Below are 23,701 nucleotides of genomic sequence, written 5' to 3'. Positions count from 1 at the left end.
CATTTGAACCATTTGAACATCATAAATTACATAAACAAATTAAATAAACTTATATCAAAGGAATAGCAAGCAAAAGTAGGCCACTAGCTTAACGTTTCTGTGCTTTCTATAACACAGTAAATAATCGACCAATTTCTTAATGAATAGTATATATCGGATATAAACAAAGAATAAATATACAGGGTCCTACACTGATCGTGACCGGGCAAAAAATCTCACGAAATAACAGTCAAACGAAACAACTACAATGATCGAAACATGTCTAGCTTGAAGGGGTAAACCAGACGGCGCTATGGTTGGCCCGCTACATGGCGTTGCCATAGATCAAACGGATATCAACTGCGTTTTTTAAAAATAGGAACCCGCATTTTTTAAATACATATTCGTGTAGTACGTAAAGAAATTAGTTGGACCACTTTTGTCACTTTGTGATAGATGGCGCTGTAATAGCCACAAACATATGGCTCACAATTTTAGACGAACTGATGGTAACAGGTAGGTTTTTCTTACTTAAAACACAGAACGTAGGTAAGTTTGAACATTTTATTTCGGTTGTTCCAATGTGATACATGTACCTTTGTGAACTTATCATTTCTAAGAACGCATGCTGTTACAGCGTGATTACCTGTAAATACCACATTAAGGCAATAAATGCTCAAAATGATGTCCGTCAACCTCAATGAATTTAGCAATACGTGTAACGACATTCCTCTCAACAACGAGTAGTTCGCCTTCCGTAATGATCGCACATGCATTGTCAATGCGCTGACACATCTTTTCAGGCGTTTTCGGTGGATCACGATAGCAAATATCCCTCAACTTACCCCACACAAAGAAATCCTGGGACGTCAGATCCGGTGAACGTGCTGCGACGACCAGTCCACCTGTCATGAAATATGCTATTCAATAGCACTTCAGCCGCACGCGGGCTATGTGCCGGAAGTGGTCGTGCAGTTCTAGGCGCTACAGTCTGGAGCCGAGCGACCGCTACGGTCGCTGGTTCGAATCGTGCCTCGGGCATGGATGTGTGTGATGTCCTTAGGTTAGTTAGGTTTAATTAGTTCTAAGTTCTAGGAGACTGATGACCTCAGAAGTTAAGTCGCATAGTGCTCAGAGCCATTTTTATGTGCCGGACATCCATCATGTTGGAATTACATCGATATTCTGTCTTACAGTGAAACATCTTGTAGTAACATCGGTAGAACATTACGTAGGAAATCAGCATACATTGCACTATTTGAACTGTCATTGATAAAATGGGGGCCAATTATCCTTCCTCCCACAATGTCGCACCATACATTAACCCGCCAATGTCGCTGATGTTACACTTCTCGCATCCATTGTGGATTTTCCGTTGACCAATAGTACATATTATGCCAGTTTATATTACCGCTATTAGTGAATGACAATTCGTTGCTAAATAGAAGGCCTACGAAAAATCTGTCATCGTCCCTTAATTTCTAAAAATGGTTCAAATGGCTCTGAGCAAAATGGGACTTAACATCTGTGGTCATCAGTCCTCTAGAACGTAGAACTACTTAAAGCTAACTAACCTAAGAACATCACACACATCCATGCTCGAGGCAGGTTCAAATGGTTCAAATGGGTCTGAGCACTATGGGACTTACCATCTGAGGTTATCAGTCCCCTAGAACATAGAACTACTTAAACCTAAGTAACCTAAGGACATCTCACACATCCATTCCCGAGGCAGGTTTCGAACCTGCGACCGAAGTGGTCGCGCGCTTCCAGACTGTAACGCCTAGAACCGCTCTGCCACATAGGCCGGCCCAATGTAGGTTTACACTAATAGTTTTCTAAAGGCACATCGATCGACGAAATCGGATGAGCCCTTTAGATCTTGGAAATTCGTTGCTGGGTGTTACTTGTATAATTCACGGTCAGATACTAAACTTTAATAAAGATATTGAAAATCTGATTACACCATCAGAATCGTCGTGGAAATAATGGTAATGTACATGTTTCCGTTTGAGGTATCGTGATTCACCTGGCTACTATTAATTTCTATACGAACTGTGAAATGTGAGCCATTAAGGTTTCACAAAGTCCGCCATCTTTGGCTCTCCCGGCGTACGAGTCTCTTTCATCGATGCAGCGTGACCAAGGAATTCCCAGCCACGTGCTCCCTGGCCACGTGCTGCGGCCGTTACGAGGCACGACGCGGATGCTAACGAGCTCGGCCTGCCGTGCGCCCCGTGCGGCCACGTCACTCTGAACGTAGAATATTTCCAGGGCGCCGCAACTCGCCCGTCATCTCACATCAGCAATTAGTCTGGTTGACATGCCAATTCCCTGACGTTTACCACTAATCTGATAGCTGCATACACCTCAGTTCTTACTCTTCTTGACATTTCTGAAGTCAAGCCTCTTAAACATACACCAAGTACTCTCTACTCAGTGTCCCGCAAGATTACTTCATTCCCCACAGCATTCTTTCTAAACTCATATGTACAATCATTGATCTTCCAAAACCTATCCACAAATGCTTCTACTGATTCCGCATGCTTTTTTGTTAACATGCCATACTGTTCTCTGAAATGTATGACACTGTGCTGTTCTGTGTATCTCTGAACTAACTCCTTTCTAAATTCTTCGAGTTTTGCAGCTCCCTTGACAGCATCTGTATTAGAGGTCTGCAAACAAGGCGTTTAACTTGTTGCTACTCGCTCGAGCCAACCGCACTTGAGCATGGCTTGTTCGAGTGCCAATGCTGGAAGCAGGATGAGATTGAACGAGGCGCCATGGGGAGGACAGCGTTCGTCACGATGCTGTTGCGACATTTTAGGAGGCCGCTGTGGCCGAGCGCTTCTAGGCGCTTCAGTCCGGAACCGCGCTGCTACTGCGGTCGCAGGTTCGAATCCTGCCTCGGGCATGGATGTGTTTGATGTCCCGTAGTGCTTAGAGCTATTTGAAGCATTTGAGGGACATTTTATTCTCAGCTCTGTGTGTCTGCGGGCTGGTGTCACTCCTGACATACTTCCATCAACTGATGGAATTACGCTCATATCAGTCTAGTCACACTGTAGCCGTATATTCGTGGGTGGTAGTTTCTAATAGCGACATCATTGTGATCAATAACAGACGGCACCTAGCTTTATGCAACAACAAAAATTTGAAAACAGTTTGGTGTTTTAAAGGGAACTACCAACTTTCGTGACAATGGTAATCAAAACATACCTTGCTGTTTTTATAACACCAAATTCTTTATTGATTCAGATGTACGAGGGCTCTCCAGAAAGTAAGTTACGATCGGCCGCGAAATGGAAACCACTGGGAAAATCAAATCCGGTAAAGCTTCGCGCAGATGTGTTGGTCAGTGTCTCTAGTATGCCCGTCAATCGTGTCGCGACGCTCTTTTCAGTTTTGAGTGAACAGTGAGCACGTAAAGATGAGTAGGGTATAGTGTCTCCCGCTAAGCATGAGGACCCGGTTAGAGATTTCGCCTGTGTCATGCAGCCCACATAACACAACTGTCGAGCCGTTCCTTCTTCAAGCCAATTCTCGGCCGCACACTGCAGGGACAATGAAGACGCTCCTTCAGCGTTTCCGATAAGAAGTGTTTGATCACTCACAATACAGTCCGTAATTGGCTCCCCCTGAGTCTCGTTTCTGCTCACAAAAACCGCTGGCCATGAAGACAGACAAGAGCTGCAGACCTGGCCGAAAGCACAGGCGACTGCTTTCTATGACGAGGATATTGATAAGTTGATACAACACTACGACAAAACTCGAAGTTGGAGCGGCGACTATGTAAAGATGTAGGTGGAAGGTGTACCTAACTGTTGCAAGTAAAATGTTTCTGGTTTTCACTGTGGTTTCCGTTTCGCGACCGATCGTAACTTACTTTCTGGACAGCTCTCGTACATATGTGAACTAGACAACCTAATAAATTAGATTCTTAAAAGGAACAAAATTATCTTTCAAATTATCCCCTGTTATGGTAATTAAAATGAATCGACTCGTTCAGGATCAAGTCTGCTTCGTCCGTCTGAGATAAGGTTCCACAGTGCGCAGAATTTTCTTTTGCTAGTCACTTGTTAGGTTCGAATACAAAACATACTTCTTACTTAATTAGATAATATGGGAAAGAGACTGCGGTTGCGCTATCACCCCTGAAGCCGATAATCTTGGTCACTGCTACTATTCGATTTAAATAAAAGTCAACCTCATAGGTAGATTTGAGTATGACATGGTCCGCCGGCCGCGGTGGCATCGCGGTTCTAGGCGCGCAGTCCGGAACCGTGAGACTGCTACGGTCGCAGGTTCGAATCCTGCCTCGGGCATGGCTGTGTGTTATGTCCTTAGGTTAGTTAGGTTTAAGTAGTTCTAAGTTCTAGGGGACTGATGACCACAGCAGTTGAGTCCCATAGTACTCAGAGCCATTATTGAACATAGTCCACAGTCCAGTCACTCAGAAAACATAGACTCCAATTTTTCGGCTGCTGCGCGCGCCTGACATTCTCTCAACGGCCCTAAATGAATATTTTCAGATATCAAAAAAACAGAGTAGGCTGTTGCTGCCTCGTTGTAATACTGTTATAACTTATTAGGAGCTGATATTTCATCAAATGTTTGACTCACACTATTGGAAGTCTCATCTCTATCAGACACAAAATTTTTAGTAGTCTAAAGGGCGACCACAGAAATGTTACTATCTGGGCATCGTCCGAATTTCGACTTTCACCTCTACGAGATGGAGACACCAGTCTTTCAGGTTCTGTAGTATCTACAGTTAATGGATGACAATACAACAGTTATACTACACTGCCAAAATATTAGTGATATTGAACGTTGCGTTCCGCAATTAAGCGCAATTATCATAATCTGGACAAGCATCGTGTATTAAAGAACGCTTGGTCTACAGTAATCTGAACGTACCTCTGTACCTTCGAGCTCTGTATTACAATAACTTTTCAGTTTGTGCACCCATAACAAAACAAACTGAATTTCTGGATACGTCTCGCCTGCCAGCATTCCCATTCAATCTTTGGATGTCTCTAAAAATGTCACGCCTTCCCCTGCGTGTTTGTTGTCTTAACCAGTAAGTTTTTCAGACACACCTCTCGCCAGAAACATTTCCACGATCTTATCGTACTGAATAACTACAGACTGTGGCGTCCTAAACATTCCGTTTCACCTGCTCTCCTATTATTACTTCAAGCTTGCCTGTATTGATTCCACGTCACCAGTTTTCTTCACGAAACGGATAGTCTCTCTGGCAGCGTAAGTCGTTGAGTAAACCACTGCAGACAAATTTATCACATATATGTCAACGAAAATATGGTCCAGGACTGTGTTCAAAACATGTGTATAGCATGCATAATGCTGAAAGGCTGCAGTTACCACCTCTTCGTATTACCACCTATGTCAGTGAAAAATCAGATCTTAATAAAATGCCAGGATTCACTCCTAACAATTCGACTAATGTTTCCCCAATTTAGTTCTCAATAAATTCCCCAGTTTTTTTACTATATGTATCGATCATATATCCGCTATACATCGATATGTGTTCACGCTTATGGCCTGGATAATGCTGAACATCCCATATACCATCGGCTTGTCTTTCAGTGTTTCGTGATACTGTCGTAATACGAGGCAAAATGTTGCCGATGTCTACATGTACCAATTCTGATCCGACATTTATAAGCTCCTGATAACGTGCGGAATCCTACGCCTAATATTATTGTAAATGGACGAAGGTCTCAGCAAAGCATTTCTACGAACCAGTACACGTAGCGGACATCCGTATCAGTTACTAATGAAAATCTCTCCCAGACACTGTTACGACCGTCGTGTTTCGCACTCACGATATATTCTTTCGAATAAAGTTTCGCTTTCGCGCTGTCCTTCATCTCCGATTCACGAGCCACGAACCTAAAGTGGGCTACTTACCGGCGCTCGGGTAACTGTAATAGACGGCGGGGAAATTGGAGCGTGAGACGCTCGAACGAGCTTCAAGAAAGTCGAGTGCAGCTGCTCCTCCAGTCCAAAGCGGCGGTATCGACATCTGCCGGACTTACGCGGGAGTACACATACCGAGCAATTCGAGAGAGCATAAACGTCAGATGCGGACCTTTAATCTGTATAATCCGCATAAGCTGTCGCTCCTTCCGTTAATCTTAGCTTTGCTACTCTCAGAAATTCCGTGTCAGACCACTCTTACATCACTGCTAAATTCCTAATACCCTCCACAAACGCTAGCATATCCTCAGTAGATTTACCAGAGAAAGGAGCAACAAAGCTTTCGGCTGGCAAATCAATACTTCGTTGTGGCGGTTACGACTCCACCAGACCACGTAATCCCCTATTGTCTGCCACCAATTGCGCTACCTTTTCAGTTAATACGCGAGCTGTTTCTGGCTCTGATACACCTTGCGTTTCTGACTCAGACAAAGTCTTTCCGTTCTTGGCACTCATTTGGAACAACAAAAATTACATACCAAACAACAGACATTAACCTAATTCTTACATATAATTGTTAACCAATTTCATTCCAGTCATTGTCTAGCCATCTGCCCATAACGCTTAAATGTTAAAAACACTACCAATACTTGTTATGTATGTGATGATGAATGACTTTCTAAGTTACATTGAATATATCTGACAGGTTCTAGCAAATCACGACCGCCATTCCCTCTATAGCGCGACAAATCCACTGGCTCCATGCTTTTAAGAAAATACACCTTACAAAGTGTACGGCAGCCATGCCTCTCGTCCATGACCGAGGCACTCTGACAACAACAATTACAAAATGGTTCAAATGGCTCTAAACACTATGGGACTTAACATCTGAGGTCAGCAGTGCCCTAGACTTAGAAGTACTTAAACCTAACTAACCTAAGGATATCATACACATCCATGCCCGAGGCAGGATTCGAACCGTAGCAGCAGCGCGGTTCCGGGCTGAAGTGCCTATTACCGCTCGGCCACATCAACAACAATTACAGTTTAGGACTCATCGTACCTACGCTATAGATTCAGATGTTGTGCCGAAAAGCGGACATCAGTACTCCGACACCAGTGAAGAAATCTGGTGTCAAAGTGGTGCAGGGAGACGCCATCTGACGCCAGACAAACAGTCAAGAATTCCAAGTTTCTTTATTGCGGGCTTTCGCCTTGTCTCATTGCAGGCAGCGCCAGTGCAGTTGCGTCATTTCGTGCTCTCCTGTGTGTGTGTGTGTGGGTCGTCCAGCAATGCTTGACAGAGCGAGGCGTAGTGGGAGCGATGGCGCGTTACGCAACTGCTTCCGCCAGCGACGACTCAGGTGTCGGCGATTACAGCTGGTTGTGGCCGTGTGCACGGCGGCGCGTGTTGCGTCCCTCGAGCTGACCCACTGACTCATGCTGACCGCCTGCGAACTGCTTCCCGGAGCCGGGCGTACCCAGTGTGGTCGCAGCCTTGCGCCCCATAATCTCAGGGCCGGCTGTACTGACACCAAATCGAACTCTTTTTCCCACAAAGACATTCCCGATCACTACCATAATATATTACAAGATTTTTTTAAACAGCTAGACTTTGTCTGCATATTGGCAGTACTCATTTAATACACTCAGTCGCAAAAGTATTCGGACAGCGGGAAGTTTCACAATGGGTACTCGAGAAACACTGACTATGAAACCCAAACACATTTATTAGCAACATATATGGTTAACAACATTAATTACAAAAGAATTATTGTATTATTTCGTTTCCAAAACATAAATAACAGAAAAATTAACAACAAAAATGAAACATCCTGCACACCCTGCTGCTAGAAAAGTATTCGGACACTGTCCAATAAATGTTCATAAGTTGTACGGCGAAAATGTCAATACCTTGTGGGTCCACCTTTCATTTTCAATACCTCCTCCATTCTACTAGGCATACGTTTCTCGAGTTTTTTCGTGAAATCTGAGGCTATATTTGCCCATTCGTGGCGCAGTTTCTCTTTCAAGGTCTCTTTCGTATAGATGTTGTCCGCGCAGAGGGTCCGTTTCAATTTATCCCACAAATGTTCGATTGGGTTAAGGTCTGGTGATTGGGGAGGGGGGGTGCAGTACTTTCGGGCAATTAAAGAGCAACCACATTCGTACAATATGCGCGGTATGCTTGGGATCATTATCCTGATAAAAATGAAAGATGTTCGCAATACTTAGATGAGGTTCACTCTGCTTCTAATGCCCTCGCAGTATATTCAAATACGCTTCCTTGTTCATCGTATCATCAATGAACACTAAATCAACCACACCATTGCCGGACATGCATCCCCACACCATGATGCTCCCACCTCCACACTTTACTGTTGCTGTGAGGTTCCTGAGATTCAGCTCTTCATTGGTCTTTCGCCACACGCTTGCCTTTCCGTCGCTTTGCCATAATGTAAATTTACATTCTTCGCAAAATATCACCCGATTCCACCAAGCCTGATCGTATTCGGCGTATTCCCTCGCAAACTGCATACGTTTCTTCTGGTTCACTGCATTTATGAATGGCTTTCACCGTGTCACTCGACCATGGTACTGCGATCGTCGTATTACTCTCCGCACGGTTTCGGGATGAACATTTACGCCAAGGTCTCCGTCCACCTCACTTCCAATTCGTGTGGCAGATATTTTCGGATTCTTATGCACCTTTCGCACAATCACACGTTCATGTCTCTGTGAAAATGTCCGTGGCCGTCCTGTACTGCGATGGAATTCCAATCGGTCCTCTTTCTCGAACCGTTTAATAATGTCGTGAACTGTACTTTTCTTCATGTTCACTATTGCGGCAATTTCCCTGCAGGTTTTCCCCTAAGCGTGATGATAAACGGCAAGCTGCCTTTGCTCGAACGTAGAACACTTCCCTATGCGTCCGACGTCAATATGCACAGGCTCGCGACACGTGTTTACTAATCGTTTACTAATCATCGCTATCGTCTCGCGGAAATGTCGGACACACTGCACTCACTTCACCCTCTGTGCGTCTCGGAATGAAGTATTCTCTCACGTTGTCCGCCTTTGTCCGAATACTTTTGTTGCACCTTCCCATGCCGTTTTCAGGAAATATTACGTAACAGACACATGAGTAACAGCAAATCTTCGTATTCGACGCGTGTTTCACGTTGCGACATCGTACCCAGAGTCCCAAATACATTGTTTTTGTTGTTGTTGTCTTCAGTCCTGAGACTGGTTTGATGCAGCTCTCCATGCTACTCTATCCTGTGCAAGCTGCTTCATCTCCCAGTACCTACTGCAACCTACATCCTTCTGAATCTGCTTAGTGTACTCATCTCTCGGTCTCCCTCTACGATTTTTACCCTCCACGCTGCCCTCCAATGCTAAATTTGTGATCCCTTGATGCTTCAAAACATGTCCTACCAACCGATCCCTTCTTCTAGTCAAGTTGTGCCACAAACTTCTCTTCTCCCCAATCCTATTCAATACCTCCCCATTAGTTACGTGATCTATCCACCTTATCTTCAGTATTCTTCTGTAGCACCACATTTCGAAAGCTTCTATTCTCTTCTTGTCCAAACTAGTAATCGTCCATGTTTCACTTCCATACATGGCTACACTCCAAATAAATACTTTCAGAAACGACTTCCTGATACATAAATCTATATTCGATGTTAACAAATTTCTCTTCTTCAGAAACGCTTTCCTTGCCATTGCCAGTCTACATTTTATATCCTCTCTACTTCGACCATCATCAGTTATTTTACTTCCTAAATAGCAAAACTCCTTTACTACTTTAAGTGTCTCATTTCCTAATCTAATTCCCTCAGCATCACCCGATTTAATTTGACTACATTCCATTATCCTCGTTTTGCTTTTGTTAATGTTCATCTTATATCCTCCTTTCAAGACACTGTCCATTCCGTTCAACTGCTCTTCCAAGTCGTTTGCCGTCTCTGACAGAATTACAATGTCATCGGCGAACCTCAAAGTTTTTGCTTCGTCTCCATGAATTTTAATACCTACTCCAAATTTTTCTTTTGTTTCCTTTACTGCTTGCTCAATATACAGATTGAATAACATCGGGGAGAGGCTACAACCCTGTCTCACTCCTTTCCCAACCACTGCTTCCCTTTCATGCCCCTCGACTCTTATTACTGCCATCTGGTTTCTGTACAAATTATAAATAGCCTTTCGCTCCCTGTATTTTACCCCTGCCACCTTTAGAATTTGAAAAAGAGTATTCCAGTCAACATTGTCAAAAGCTTTCTCTAAGTCTACAAATGCTAGAAACGTAGGTTTGCCTTTTCTTAATCTTTCTTCTAAGATAAGTCGTAAGGTCAGTATTGCCTCACGTGTTCCAACATTTCGACGGAATCCAAACTGATCCTCCCCGAGGTCTGCATCTACCAGTTTTTCCATTCGTCTGTAAAGAATTCGCGTTAGTATTTTGCAGCCGTGGCTTATTAAACTGATAGTTCGGTAATTTTCACATCTGTCAGCACCTGCTTTCTTTGGGATTGGAATTATTATATTCTTCTTGAAGTCTGAGGGTATTTCGCCTGTCTCATACATCTTGCTCACCAGCTGGTAGAGTTTTGTCATGACTGGCTCTCCCAAGGCCGTCAGTAGTTCTAATGGAATGTTGTCTACTCCGGGGGCCTTGTTTCGACTCAGGTCTTTCAGTGCTCTGTCAAACTCTTCACGCAGTATCGTATCTCCCATTTCGTCTTCATCTACATCCTCTTCTATTTCCATAATATTGTCCTCAAGTACATCGCCCTTGTATAAACCTTCTATATACTCCTTCCACCTTTCTGCCTTCCCTTCTTTGCTTAGAACTGGGCTGCCATCTGAGCTCTTGATATTCATACACGTGGTTCTCTTCTCTCCAAAGGTCTCTTTAATTTTCCTGTAGGCAGTATCTATCTTACCCCTAGTGAGATAAGCTTCTACATCCTTACATTTGTCCTCTAGCCATCCCTGTTTAGCCATTTTGCACTTCCTGTCGATCTCATTTTTGAGACGTTTGTATTCCTTTTTGCCTGCTTCATTTACTGCATTTTTATATTTTCTCCTTTCATCAATTAAATTCAATATTTCTTCTGTTACCCAAGGATTTCTAGCAGCCCTCGTCTTTGTACCTACTTTATCCTCTGCTGCCTTCACTACTACATCCCTCAGAGCTACCCATTCTTCTTCTACTGTATTTCTTTCCCCTATTCCTGTCAATTGTTCCCTTATGCTCTCTCTGAAACTCTGTACAACCTCTGGTTCTTTCAGTTTATCCAGGTCCCATCTCCTTAATTTCTCACATTTTTGCAGTTTCTTCAGTTTTAATCTACAGGTCATAACCAACAGATTGTGGTCAGAGTCCACATCTGCCCCTGGAAATGTCTTACAACTTAAAACCTGGTTCCTAAATCTCTGTCTTACCATTATATAATCTATCTGATACCTTTTAGTATCTCCAGGGTTCTTCCACGTATACAACCTTCTTTCATGATTCTTAAACCAAGTGTTAGCTATGATTAAGTTGTGCTCTGTGCAAAATTCTACTAGGCGGCTTCCTCTTTCATTTCTTAGCCCCAATCCATAATCACCTACTATGTTTCCTTCTCTCCCTTTTCCTACCCTCGAATTCCAGTCACCCATTACTATTAAATTTTCGTCTCCCTTCACTATCTAAATAATTTCTTTTACTTCATCGTACATTTCTTCAATTTCTTCATCATCTGCAGAGCTTGTTGGCATATAAACTTGTACTACTGTAGTAGGTGTGGGCTTCGTATCTATCTTGGCCACAATAATGCGTTCACTATACTGTTTGTAGTAGCTTACCCGCATTCCTATTTTCCTATTCATTATTAAACCTACTCCTGCATTACCCCTATTTGATTTTGTGTTTATAACCCTGTAGTCACCTGACCAGAAGTCTTGTTCCTCCTGCCACCGAACTTCACTAATTCCCACTATATCTAACTTTAACCTATCCATTTCCCTTTTTAAATTTTCTAACCTACCTGCCCGATTAAGGGATCTGACATTCCACGCTCCGATCCATAGAACGCCAGTTTTCTTTCTCCTGATAACGACATCCTCCTGAGTAGTCCCCGCCCGGAGATCCGAATGGGGGACTATTTCACCTCCGGAATATTTTACCCAAGAGGATGCCATCATCATTTAATCATACAGTAAAGCTGCATGTCCTCGGGAAAAATTACGGCTGTAGTTTCCCCTTGCTTTCAGCCGTTCGCAGTACCAGCACAGCAAGGCTGTTTTGGTTAATGTTGCAAGGCCAGATCAGTCAATCATCCAGACTGAACTACTGAAAAGGCTGCTGCCCCTCTTCAGGAACCACACGTTTGTCTGGCCTCTCAACAGATACCCCTCCGTTGTGGTTGCACCTACGGTACGGCTATCTGTATCGCTGAGGCACGCAAGCCTCCCCACCAACGGCAAGGTCCATGGTTCATGGGGAAGTGCAATTTCTGTATTTGTTCATGCGGCAAACTGCAAAATTATGCGCCGTTACGTGCTGTCTGAATACTTTTGCGACTGAGAGTACATGAATTAAACAGCACTTCTTAATGACATAAGTTTGACTGCTGTATCACATTTTACAAGTGCAGTGGATCTCCAAATGTAATATTTCCCCATCTCCATTGTCTATTTAACCTACTAAAATACATTTTCCCCCCTTATTGACACTACTGAAATAAAAAAGATTAAAATGGCTCTAAGCACTATGGAATTTAACATCTGAGGTCATAAGTCCCCTAGACTTGGAACTACTTAAACCGAACTAACCTAAGGACATCACACACATCCATGCCCGAGTCAGGATTCGAACCTGCGACCGTAAAGGTAGCGCGGTTCCAGACTGTAGCGCCTAGAACCGCTCGGCCACTCCGGCTGGCCTATGTTACTCTCACGTCAAAAATTCGTTCCTAGAAATAATGATGCCTCAGCTACAGGGCCTTAAACAGTATTCTGTATGTGCTGTGGGTTCCACGCAGTTTACGGGAAAGTTTACCACATTATGAAACGAATGGTAATAAAATATAATTGTTTCATTGGTTTTAAACACATGAAATAGCTTTTCAGTTACTATATGTAGAACGTTGTATCATTATGGTCCCCCGAGTAGATGCAAAGCAGAATGCACACATTCATGGTAAAAGGAATTTGGTGTACTAAAATAAGGGAAGAGTTAGATAAATATGTAAGTGTGTATATATGTGTTATGTCTGCGTCTGTTAGTGTAAAATGATATTATTTTAACAATAGTGATTTAATTTTTCACGTTTAGCTACGTAAAAAGAATGTATATAAAAATCCTTTTTATATATCGAAACTATTGATAAAAACTAAATTTATTATGACAAAAATACCCGTACGGTAGCTAAACAGGATTCCGACAATTGCACATGAGGAAAGGGGAGGTACACATTTAATGCCAACAGCAATGTGTTGTGCGAAACGAGAACACTCCCCACTCCCACGTCTTCATGGAAACAAATTTTACACATCCTCGCTAGCGTTCGTAGTCATTTGCTGTTCAGATGAAGAAGCACGTACTCTTTCGGATTAACAATCATTACACTTCAAAGCTACAAATAATATTTTTACGAAATCAAAATATGGAGATAGTGCAGGAGAAGAAGAGGATGGCTGCTGATTTTATGCTCCAAGTCACTTCATTTGCTAATAATTACTTCTACTTACATCCTGGTTAATCTGTTTACTGTATTCATATCCTGGTCACCTTCTACCATTTTTACCACTGTCACTTTTGGACCGAGCGAGGTGGCGCAGTGGTTAGCACACTGGACTCGCATTCGGGAGGACGACGGTTCAATCCCGTCTCCAGCCATCCTGATTTAGGTTTTCCGTGATTTCCCTAAATCGTTTCAGGTAAATGCCGGGATGGTTCCTCTGAAAGGGCACGGACGATTTCCTTCCCAATCCTTCCCTAACCCGAGCTTGCGGTCCGTCTCTAATGACCTCGTTGTCGACGGGACGTTAAACACTAACCACCACCACCGCCACCACCACCGCCACCACTGTCATTTCTCCCAGTTCTAAACTGGTGATTCCTTGATGCCTCAGAAGTCCGCAGCTCGTGGTCGTGAGGTAGCTTTCTCTCTACCCACGACCGGGTTCCCGGGTTTGATTCCCGGCGGTGTCAGAGATTTTCTCTACCTCGTGATGACTAGGTGTTGTGTGGCGTCCTTAGATTAGTTAGGTTTAAGTAGTTCTAAGTTCTAGGAGACTAATGACCGTAGATGTTAAGTCGCATAGTGCTCACAGCCATTTTGATGCCTCAGAATGTGTCCTACCAACCGATCCCTTCTTCTAGTGAGGTTGTGAAACAAATTTCTTTACTCGCTAATTGTATTCATTATCTCATCAGTTGCGTGATATACCCACATAACCTCCAGCATTTCAAAGGCTTTTATTTCCTTTTTGTCTAAACTGTTTATCATCTATATTTCACTTCCAGGCATGGTTACATTCCATACAAATAGTTTCAGAAAATACTTCATAACATTTAAATCTATATTCACTGTTTACAAATTTCTCTTCTTCAGAAATCTTTTTTTTTTTTTTTGCCATTGCTCGCTTACATTATGTGTCCTCTCCATTTCGGCCATCGTCAGGTACTTTGCTAGTATTACAGAGCAAGAGAAGCTGATTCTGGTGGACGCTGATTTGAAATGTGACACGGACAAACGATCAAGAGTGTATTTCGAGAAGACACTGTGGAGAGTTGGGATCAGACAGCGTTTATTTTCTGATGTTCTCGAGTGGTCATCGTTCTTATATTGTATTACCCAAAGGGTAGCCTCAGTTTGATTGTATTCCATTTTATATTGTTCTTCATAAATTACACTGCTGTCGCAAAAAAATGCAAAACACTTCAGTTTGGTAATAATATAGTCTCTTGTTCTAATCTTCTTAACACAAAATTTTCATTTTTTTAGTTTCATTTATACCATGTGTTTTCGTCAAATGGAAATTACAGTAGACACACATTGAAGGATTAAAAAGTCGAAAAAGATAACGGAAGTGGTTAAGGCGACCGCAACATAAAAAAAAGGTTAAGGGCAACACTCGCTATAAGTGGGAAATCGGGTTTGAGCCCCAGTCTGACAGAAATTTTCGTATATAACTAATAGGTAGTACACCTATATCTAATACAGCTGATGTCAAACAATTAGCTGTAAGCGAATAATTTTCTAATTAGGCCTATTTGGCACAGTTCTGGATCGTTGAACGAGATCTGCTTTTTTTCCTTTTTTTTTTTCAAAGAAGGAAGTAGGTATTAAAAGCCTAGAGGGGCATACAACAATAACAACTTTCCTTTCGATTCTTCTCTGTCTCATTCTCCCTGACTCTGGAATCCAATTTATAGCGTTGTCGAACATTAGATGATGAATATAGAGGATTATGGCATACGGATAAAGACAGTGTGCCGTATGGAGGTATGGGTGGGTACAGGAAACGTGCAAGGATAGCCGAAATATTTGGCAGTAAAAAGAAATTATGCTATAATAAAGGAGAAGAAAATGATTTTATTTATTTCCCTAATTTACCTGACAAAGAAACAAGAACCTCAGTTAATATACAGGGTATTACAAAAAGGTAAGGCAAAACTTTCAGGAAACATTCCTCACACACAAATAAAGAAAAGATGTTATGTGGACATGTGTCCGGAAACGCTTAATTTTCGAGTTAGATCTCATTTTAGTTTCGTCCACCTACGCTCAATGGAGCACGTTATCATGGTTTCATACGGGATACTCTACCTGTGCTGCTAGAACATGTGCCTTAACAAGTACGCCACAACATGTGGTTCATGAGCGATTGGGCTCCTGCACATTTGAATCGAAGTGTTCGTACACTTCTCAACAACAGATTCGGTGACCGATGGATTGGTAGAGGCGGACCAATTCCATGGCCTCCACGCTCTCCTGGCCTCAACCCTCTTGACTTTCATTTATGGGGGCATTTGAAAGCTCGTGTCTACGCAACCCCGGTACCAAATGTGGAGACTCTCCGTGTTCGTATTGTGGACGGCTGTGATACAATACACCATTCTCCAGGGCTGCACCAGCGCGTCAGTGATTCCATGCGACGGAGGGTGGCTGCATGTATCCTAGCTAACGGAGGACATTTTGAACAGTTCCTGTAACAAAGTGTTTGACGTAACGCTGGTGCGTTCTGTTGCTGTGTGTTTCCATTCCAGGAGTAATTTGATTTAAAAAGAAGTAATATAATGAGGTCTAACATGGAAAGTAAGCGTTTACGGACGCATGTCCACATAACATATTTTCTTTCTTTGTGTGTGAGGAATGTTTCCTGAAAGTTTGGCCGTACCTTTTTGTAACACCCTGTAGATGACAAGTGATTAGATTGAGGCAAAATATTCGATTTCTTTGCATTAGTAAAGCAGCATATGTTAAAGTTTCAGAGGAAAGAAAGACATGAAGAAGTTCAGAAGGAGGAAACATTACTTTATTTTTTAAGGATGAAGGAATATACAACTATCATAAGTAGTTATTGCATTATAACTTTTATTTTTCAGTTCCACGAAATGAAAAGTTTTCCTTATCATTTAATTCAAATTTAAGACTAAATTTCACTTACATAAACGCATTAATCCACAATGATCCACATCAGTGTACTCAAGAAGAGGTAAACGTCATGAAGAGTGATCATTCCGCCATCGTGCAACATTTGCGTATAATGAGGAAGGTTCAAAAATCGGGTGTACGGATACCACATGCTTTATGCCAAAATCGCAAACATCAGAGGGTAGCCACATGTGTATCTCTGATTGCTCGTAATCAGTTGGCTCGTAAGCAACACCGACCATTCCTTTCCTGTTCCGATATTGGTGACGAGAAACAATGTCTTTATAGCAACACAATGAAAAGAAAGGAATGGTTGAGACGAAACAAACTAGCAATTCCCCGCACAAAGACCTGCGCGCAACCACAGAAGATAATGTTATGCATCTGATGGAACAGTGACGGTGTGCTTTGCTACCAATTGCTTCCCCGAAGTGCAACCATCACTGCTGACATTTCTTGTCAACAACTGAGACGTCTAGCAGGCGCGGTCCAAAAAAATGTTCAAATGCGTGTGAAATCTGATGGGACTTAACTGCTGAGGTCATCAGTCCCTAAGCTTACACACTGCTTAACCTAAATTATCCTAAGGACAAACACACACACCCATGCCTGAGGGAGGACTCGAACCTCCGCCGGGACCAGCCGCACAGTTCATGACTGCAGAGCCTAAGACCGCTCGTCTAGCACCTCGCGGCAGGCGCAGTCGAAAAACAACATCCAGGAAGATTGCGGGAAGTGATGCTACTCCACAATTTCACACGTTTTCTTTCAAATACGCAACGTTTTCCGCTCACTGATGATTTGCTTTGTTCATCAGCATGTCTGGGCAGTAGGTACGTTAATTATACACTTATTCTTCAAATAATCACAAAAGATGACAACTTGGGCATTGCAAAAGATGGTCAACTCAACTTTTCTCTCTGATACTTGAGTGCTGAAATTCATTCGGACAGGTGAGCTGATGTGCTTCCATTCCACGCTTTGTAATTGGGACTCTGAATCAAAATGGCGAACACCCGTTAAGATATTGTTTGGAAATGTGTCACCTTCTCTTTAATAGCGTACTTTCAAGCCTGTACACACTTTGAGTCTTATGTACTTGTTTCGTTGCGTTAAGATTTTCGGGACCCCGTCATGTATTTGTTTTGCTCTGCTAGATGCTTTTACTGGTAACTTTACGAATGTCAATATTACTGCAGTATATTTCTATACAGGGTGTAACAAAAATGTGCAGCACAAGACACGCTCCTGACACGTAGACGAAGCAATGGTGTTATACAGAGATGGGTCTGAAACCGATTTGTTTCCATGTTACAACTCATTTTCTCCAACTCATTAATCATGGGAAACACATAAGAACAGAACGTTAGAACCGTGAGGAACATTCACACTTGATGACGTCTGGTTATATTGTGCACGAGAAACATCAATTGTTTCAGCGACCAGTACGGCCGTTGCAAGCACACGGGCTGCTACGTAGAGTAAATCACAGACTTGGCTCGTGCAATGGCAGTGTACTCAAATGTAGAGATTTCAGATGTCGATTTGACGTATGGATTACGTGACGCTAATGGCGTTCGCGCTCAACGTTTGTAATGGGAGAGATTTCCAAGACGAAGGTGCCCGATAGAAAACGTTTGAAGCCATTGATCGTCGTCTTAGGTAACATGGGCCATTTAAGCCTCATACTCGGGACTGGGCTAGGCATACAAGGACGAAGACACGGCAACGAGAGGCGGTAGTTCTTTATGCAATTGACGACTATCCTAAAGTCAGTAGAAGACATGTAGCTGCGACACTGAACGTTGATCACATGAGTGATTGACGAGGACCAGATTTATCCATACCATTTGCAGCTTGTGCAGGTACTATCAGTGGCTGGCTTTCCTCCATTGATACTGTTTGGCAAACTTTAGTGCAACCGTGAGTTCACAGATGAGGCGTCGTTTCAACGATATCGTATTGTAAATTTTCACAGACAGCATGTATGGACAGACTTCAGTCCTCACGCAGCTGTTGAAGCAAGTCATTAACAAAGATTTACTGTCAATGTTCGGTGGGCATTGTTGGTGATTGTTTGGGGAGGGTCTCACTTTCTGCCACCCACACTAATTGGACAAAGTTATCATAACTCCGTAGAGAACAGTCTATCTCGTCATTTAGCAAAGGTGCCTTTAGCTATGCGACAAAACATGCACTTCTTGCGCGATGGAGCACCTCCTAATTTCATTGTTAATGTCCGTTGGCTTCTAAATAACAGATTCGGTGACAGGTGAAAAGGTAGAGATGGACCAATTGCCTGGCCTCACACTCTCCTGACGTAAGCCCTCTGGACTTTTATTTGCGGGGGCATTTGAAAGCTCTTGCCTACGGAACCCCAGCATAAGATGTTCAGAGTCACCGTACCAGTGTTATAAAAGGCTGTGAAATTACAAGCAATACCACAAGGATACATCAGAGCATCCGAGATTCACTACAACGGCGTTTTATGCATGTATCAGTGCCGACAGAGGGCATATTGAACGTATCTTATGACAGTGAGATACATATAGTATGCTGGTGCGTTCTGTTCGTATGTGTTTCCCGTTATTACTGAGATGGAGAAAATGAGCACCGGTGTTCATATTACATAATTTCTTCGTCAACGAATGAGGAATATGTCCGGCAATTTATGACGTACATTTTTGTTGCACCCTGTATGTTCACCTCTGACACGTCGAGCTTCACGAATACGTCTGATTGGGTTTCAAACGAAGGAGCTGACACTTAAATTGGCCGGGCGCGACGTTGTTTGTCACTCACTGTGGTTCCAGAATTTGTCAACTGTTCTACCCGTTTATAAAGCCTTACACCTGTCATTCAACTTTCACCACACTGGAAAATTATTCGATAAAAGATTTTAGCCGTTTTTTCACCTTCAGAATGCAAAACACGCATCTCCGGCCATTGTTCAACTTACGTTGAAACATCAAGCAGACACGCCATTGTTAAATGTAGTATTAAGGTTATAAACAAAACAATTTTCATCCGTGAGCCACTCTCAGCTCGTGCCAGTGACGCCAACCTAAAGTAATGGAAGTACACAACACCTCCTACAAACTGTTTTTCTCTTTAATGATTGAAAGTCCTTCGTATAACAATTTGTATGTAAAAACATCATTGTGGTAGTTGACGTGTATTTCTTGAAGGAGCTGGCGTATTTTTGTAGACGTGGGACGCACATCTGGCACCTGGAAAGGAGCATAGACGAATTTAGATGTGGAAAAATATTTAATCTGGGCTTCTAGCATGCATTATACCATGCTGGGCGCAGTAGTATAACTATGAGTGCTGCCGTCTCTTAGCCATGAGAAGGAACAGGGGTGTAACACGGCAGTTGATTTTATTTCGCGTTTTTTAAGTTCCACAAAGTAGGATTTAAAGTAAAACTCACGTTTGGAAACTACGTGGCATAGGCGAATGTTGGTTCTTAACAGTTTATGGAGAGTATGTTTTACTCTCGCTCTTACATTCCTCAAAGAATGCTATATGGTTTCCAATGAAATGTGGAGACAGGAGATAGAAGCTGAGGAAATGTGCTGATTAGACGCAATTTTTTTATATAAAGAGTTTTTGTAGTCAAGAATAAAATATATTTGCTAATGTTTCATTTAGAGTTGAATCCTGTTGTGTATTTTATGAGACAGAGAGAGAGAGAGAGAGAGAGACAGTGTGAGATCGTGTTCGCTACTGTTGTGTTTCGTTGTAATACTCTACTGAGATTGATTAGAGGAGGATGTGGCTTGTCACATGATGATGATGAAGATGATGTGATTGAAAAGGATGATTACCTCACTGAGAAAACTGGTGACATCACTGATAAAGAGGTACTGGATTGTCATGTCATGAGATTGCATGCCTAGCATTCTAAAGTAGATCGGGTACTATATTTAGGCAGTCATACTAACACTGTTAATAACCTAAATAACGATGCTACAATGTATCTCCATAGTATTCATAAATTACAGTCATCGACTGGTATAGATAAACGCTGCCTTATTAAAAATGAACTAGAAATGAGCACGAAATTTTCTTCATAAATAATGATGATGTGCATAGAGAAATTCTCTAAACGACAATAATTAGAATGCTATTAAGCCACTTTCTGTTGTCTTGTAGCTAAGCAAGTGTGAAAAAAGTGGTGCAGCAAACCATTAAACTTGTTTGGGAACTGGGGACGAGTTGCATAGTAACTCAAGCGAATAGAGAAATAACAGCCATTACACTGGAGTCAACGTGTTCCTTTGAAACATCAAAGACCATAATTTGTTATACGGTGACTGCGCACGATGTGGAGTTACTTTGAGAAAATGAACGACGCTGCCAAGTCTTGCATCGTACAAGGATCTCGGCGCTATGTATCGTCCACGTGTCAGGACATAAACGACCCACTAGCTTTGTTCTTCCTCTGCTCTGCTATTGAGCTGGAAGTAAACGTCTTCCACTACACTGTATCAAACTGGCGAGTGTGGGGTGCTGCCAATGCCACGTGCCCCCATTATTTCCAAGAGCGCAGTACCGAGTACCAGAGATCTACAAGAAAAGAAGACAAATTTGATCTAAACGAGTAGTACAAGGTGCGCCGCTCAAATCCGGGCAAAAGTAACTTTTTTTAAATGCAAATGTATCAAAATTAAATACAAATGAAAATGAAAATCCTTTTACACGTAAGTAGTGGTATATTTCGAGAGTAACATTACTCGATGTAACACCCTTCAGCCAAATTTATACCTCTAGCCTTGTTCAGAAGCGATTACGCGCGAACTTAAAAAAGCGCTGTCCGTATTTGCGAAGGCTGCTTCGATAGCGGTGCGTAGAGATGTGACATTAGAGTGCCTCGTCTTATTGGTAACTCTTTCGACTACGCTCCAAACATAATAGTAGGTAGGCTTCAAATCCGAGCTATTCGGGGACCTGAACTCCTTTGATCAGAATATGTCAACGTTATTTGTGAGCCAGTTTGGACTAAATGGCTCGTATGAGGTCCTCCTCTGCAATACGACGCGTTGTTCGCTCGATGATATTCAATACTAACGCCAATTTCCTCAGCGATTGGACCGGGTCCTCCGAAATCGGAGCCTGAGCGTTCTCAATGACGCAGTTCGTGACACGCGTTTCCTCGAAAAAGATTTCCTTGCTGGGTTAGCGGAAACTTACTCGGATTTCTCCGAAGCATTATACTTGGCCAAAATATCGTAAACAGTTGATCTCGGGAACGAGAAGAACTGAACTATTTTAGTGGGTGAATTTTCGGTAATCGCGGCTCTTCGGTTGTACTCCGCACTTGTCCGTAACATCTCGGCCATTTTGAGATTCTGACTGTTTACTAGACGTCTATGGCTTTCAAGAACGCCAATCGCAACCTCCGGCGGAACTACTATATGGCGGGAAATTCAAATTGAAATTCGTCAGAATTTAAGTGCCGCGCCCTGTAAGTAATAACTAAGCTTGTGTTAAGCTATAAACGTAGCGCAGTATGTTAAACTAATACATATAAAGTGCTCATCCCACACATACTGCAAACCAGCTTCTCAGTAACTTAACAGCCACTCATAAATGAAAGTTGGTTACTTCTACTTTTTCTCGAACGGTACCCTTGTAATTTTTTGGGTCATCAGTCAACTGACAGTTTTGATAACGCCACGAATTTCTCTCCTACGCAAAATTATTCATCTCGGAGTAGCAATTTAATCCAGCAACCTCAATTATTTGTAGGATATATTCCAATGTACATCTTCCCCTACTGCTTTTAGCCTCTTTATTTCCCTCGTGTACAATATAAGTGATCCGTTATGCCTTAATAAATGTTCTGTTCCCCAGTCACTACTTGTTCGTGTATTCCACATGTTGCTCTCCCCACCGATTCTGCGGAGAACGTATAAAACTAACAAATATGACTCTAACATGAAACACGCTAATGTTACCTTCTGAGAGGATTTCGAAGATCGACCGCACGTGTGTCTAATGGACAATGTTAACGGACTATAATTTTGAATTTTGCAAAATTTACAGAAAAACCAAACGGACTTAAACCTTAGGAGTTAATAAAATTGGAAAATTCAAAAGTGAATGAAAAAAAATGAATGTTCGCCATCCCAATTAGGCACATTAATTACGAAATATACGTTTAAAAAAATTTAATAGTGGTTATTGAAGTCATCATCGTTGAGATTTCCCTTTGAACAGCAAACAGTATACAAACTGACACAGAGCACTCTGAACTGTGTGTAGCAGCAGTTTCCAATAACCCACATACCAGTAAATTATAGGAAGTAATTTTGCACCAAGCTCATACTGATGACAGCTATACTCAAGAATATTACTTAATGAAGTACTGAAATGTTACTACATGAAGTGCAGAACTAAATTTGGACATAAGGGGTTTTTATCTTGAATGACATGAAAGAAAAACCACAAATAAAGATGAATAATATCATAAATACACTGTTTATACTCCTCTACATATATTAGTTTTCCTTAGCAACAATAATAGTTCAAGTTTTTCCTAATAGGTGAAGAAGATGATGAGGACCAATAAACTAGTATAGTTTCACTAGCCAACGCTCTTTGATTATTACAGTAGAAAAGACTAATTCAAAAAGCTAATCATTCACTTCACTTGGAGAAGTTCATAATTTACTTTGTAAGATAATAAAACATAACACTGGGTTTAATTAACTTCAAAACAGGAACTATTCATGAGGGAAATCGAAACCACAGTATTTTTGAAAATAAGCATAACTTATATACCCTTTTATTGCCTGTGAAGCAGGTATACTTGACAATATTATTTACACCATCTTGCACTGTAATTTTACAAAATTGTATTTTGTAAGAAACTAAGGACACTTTAGCAAAAGCCTATCCAATTTCACTTTTGTGGTTTTAACTTTCACTTTTACTACTCCTTTTGCATTAGACAAAATTCACTTTTAAACGCTTGAATGCAAGAATTGTTCATTTAAATCAGGATACTCCGTTTTAGTAGCACTTAGGTGAGGACCCTACATAGATTCGTGATCAGGATAGAAAATATGGTTCCGGACACGAATTTATGTTTTTGAGATTATTATTAACATACAAAT

This window comes from Schistocerca gregaria, chromosome X (genome assembly GCF_023897955.1).
Source record: "Schistocerca gregaria isolate iqSchGreg1 chromosome X, iqSchGreg1.2, whole genome shotgun sequence".
NCBI classification, from domain to species: domain Eukaryota; kingdom Metazoa; phylum Arthropoda; class Insecta; order Orthoptera; family Acrididae; genus Schistocerca; species Schistocerca gregaria.
The sequence above is the reverse complement of the archived record's forward strand: the minus strand, read 5'-3'. Positions refer to the sequence as shown.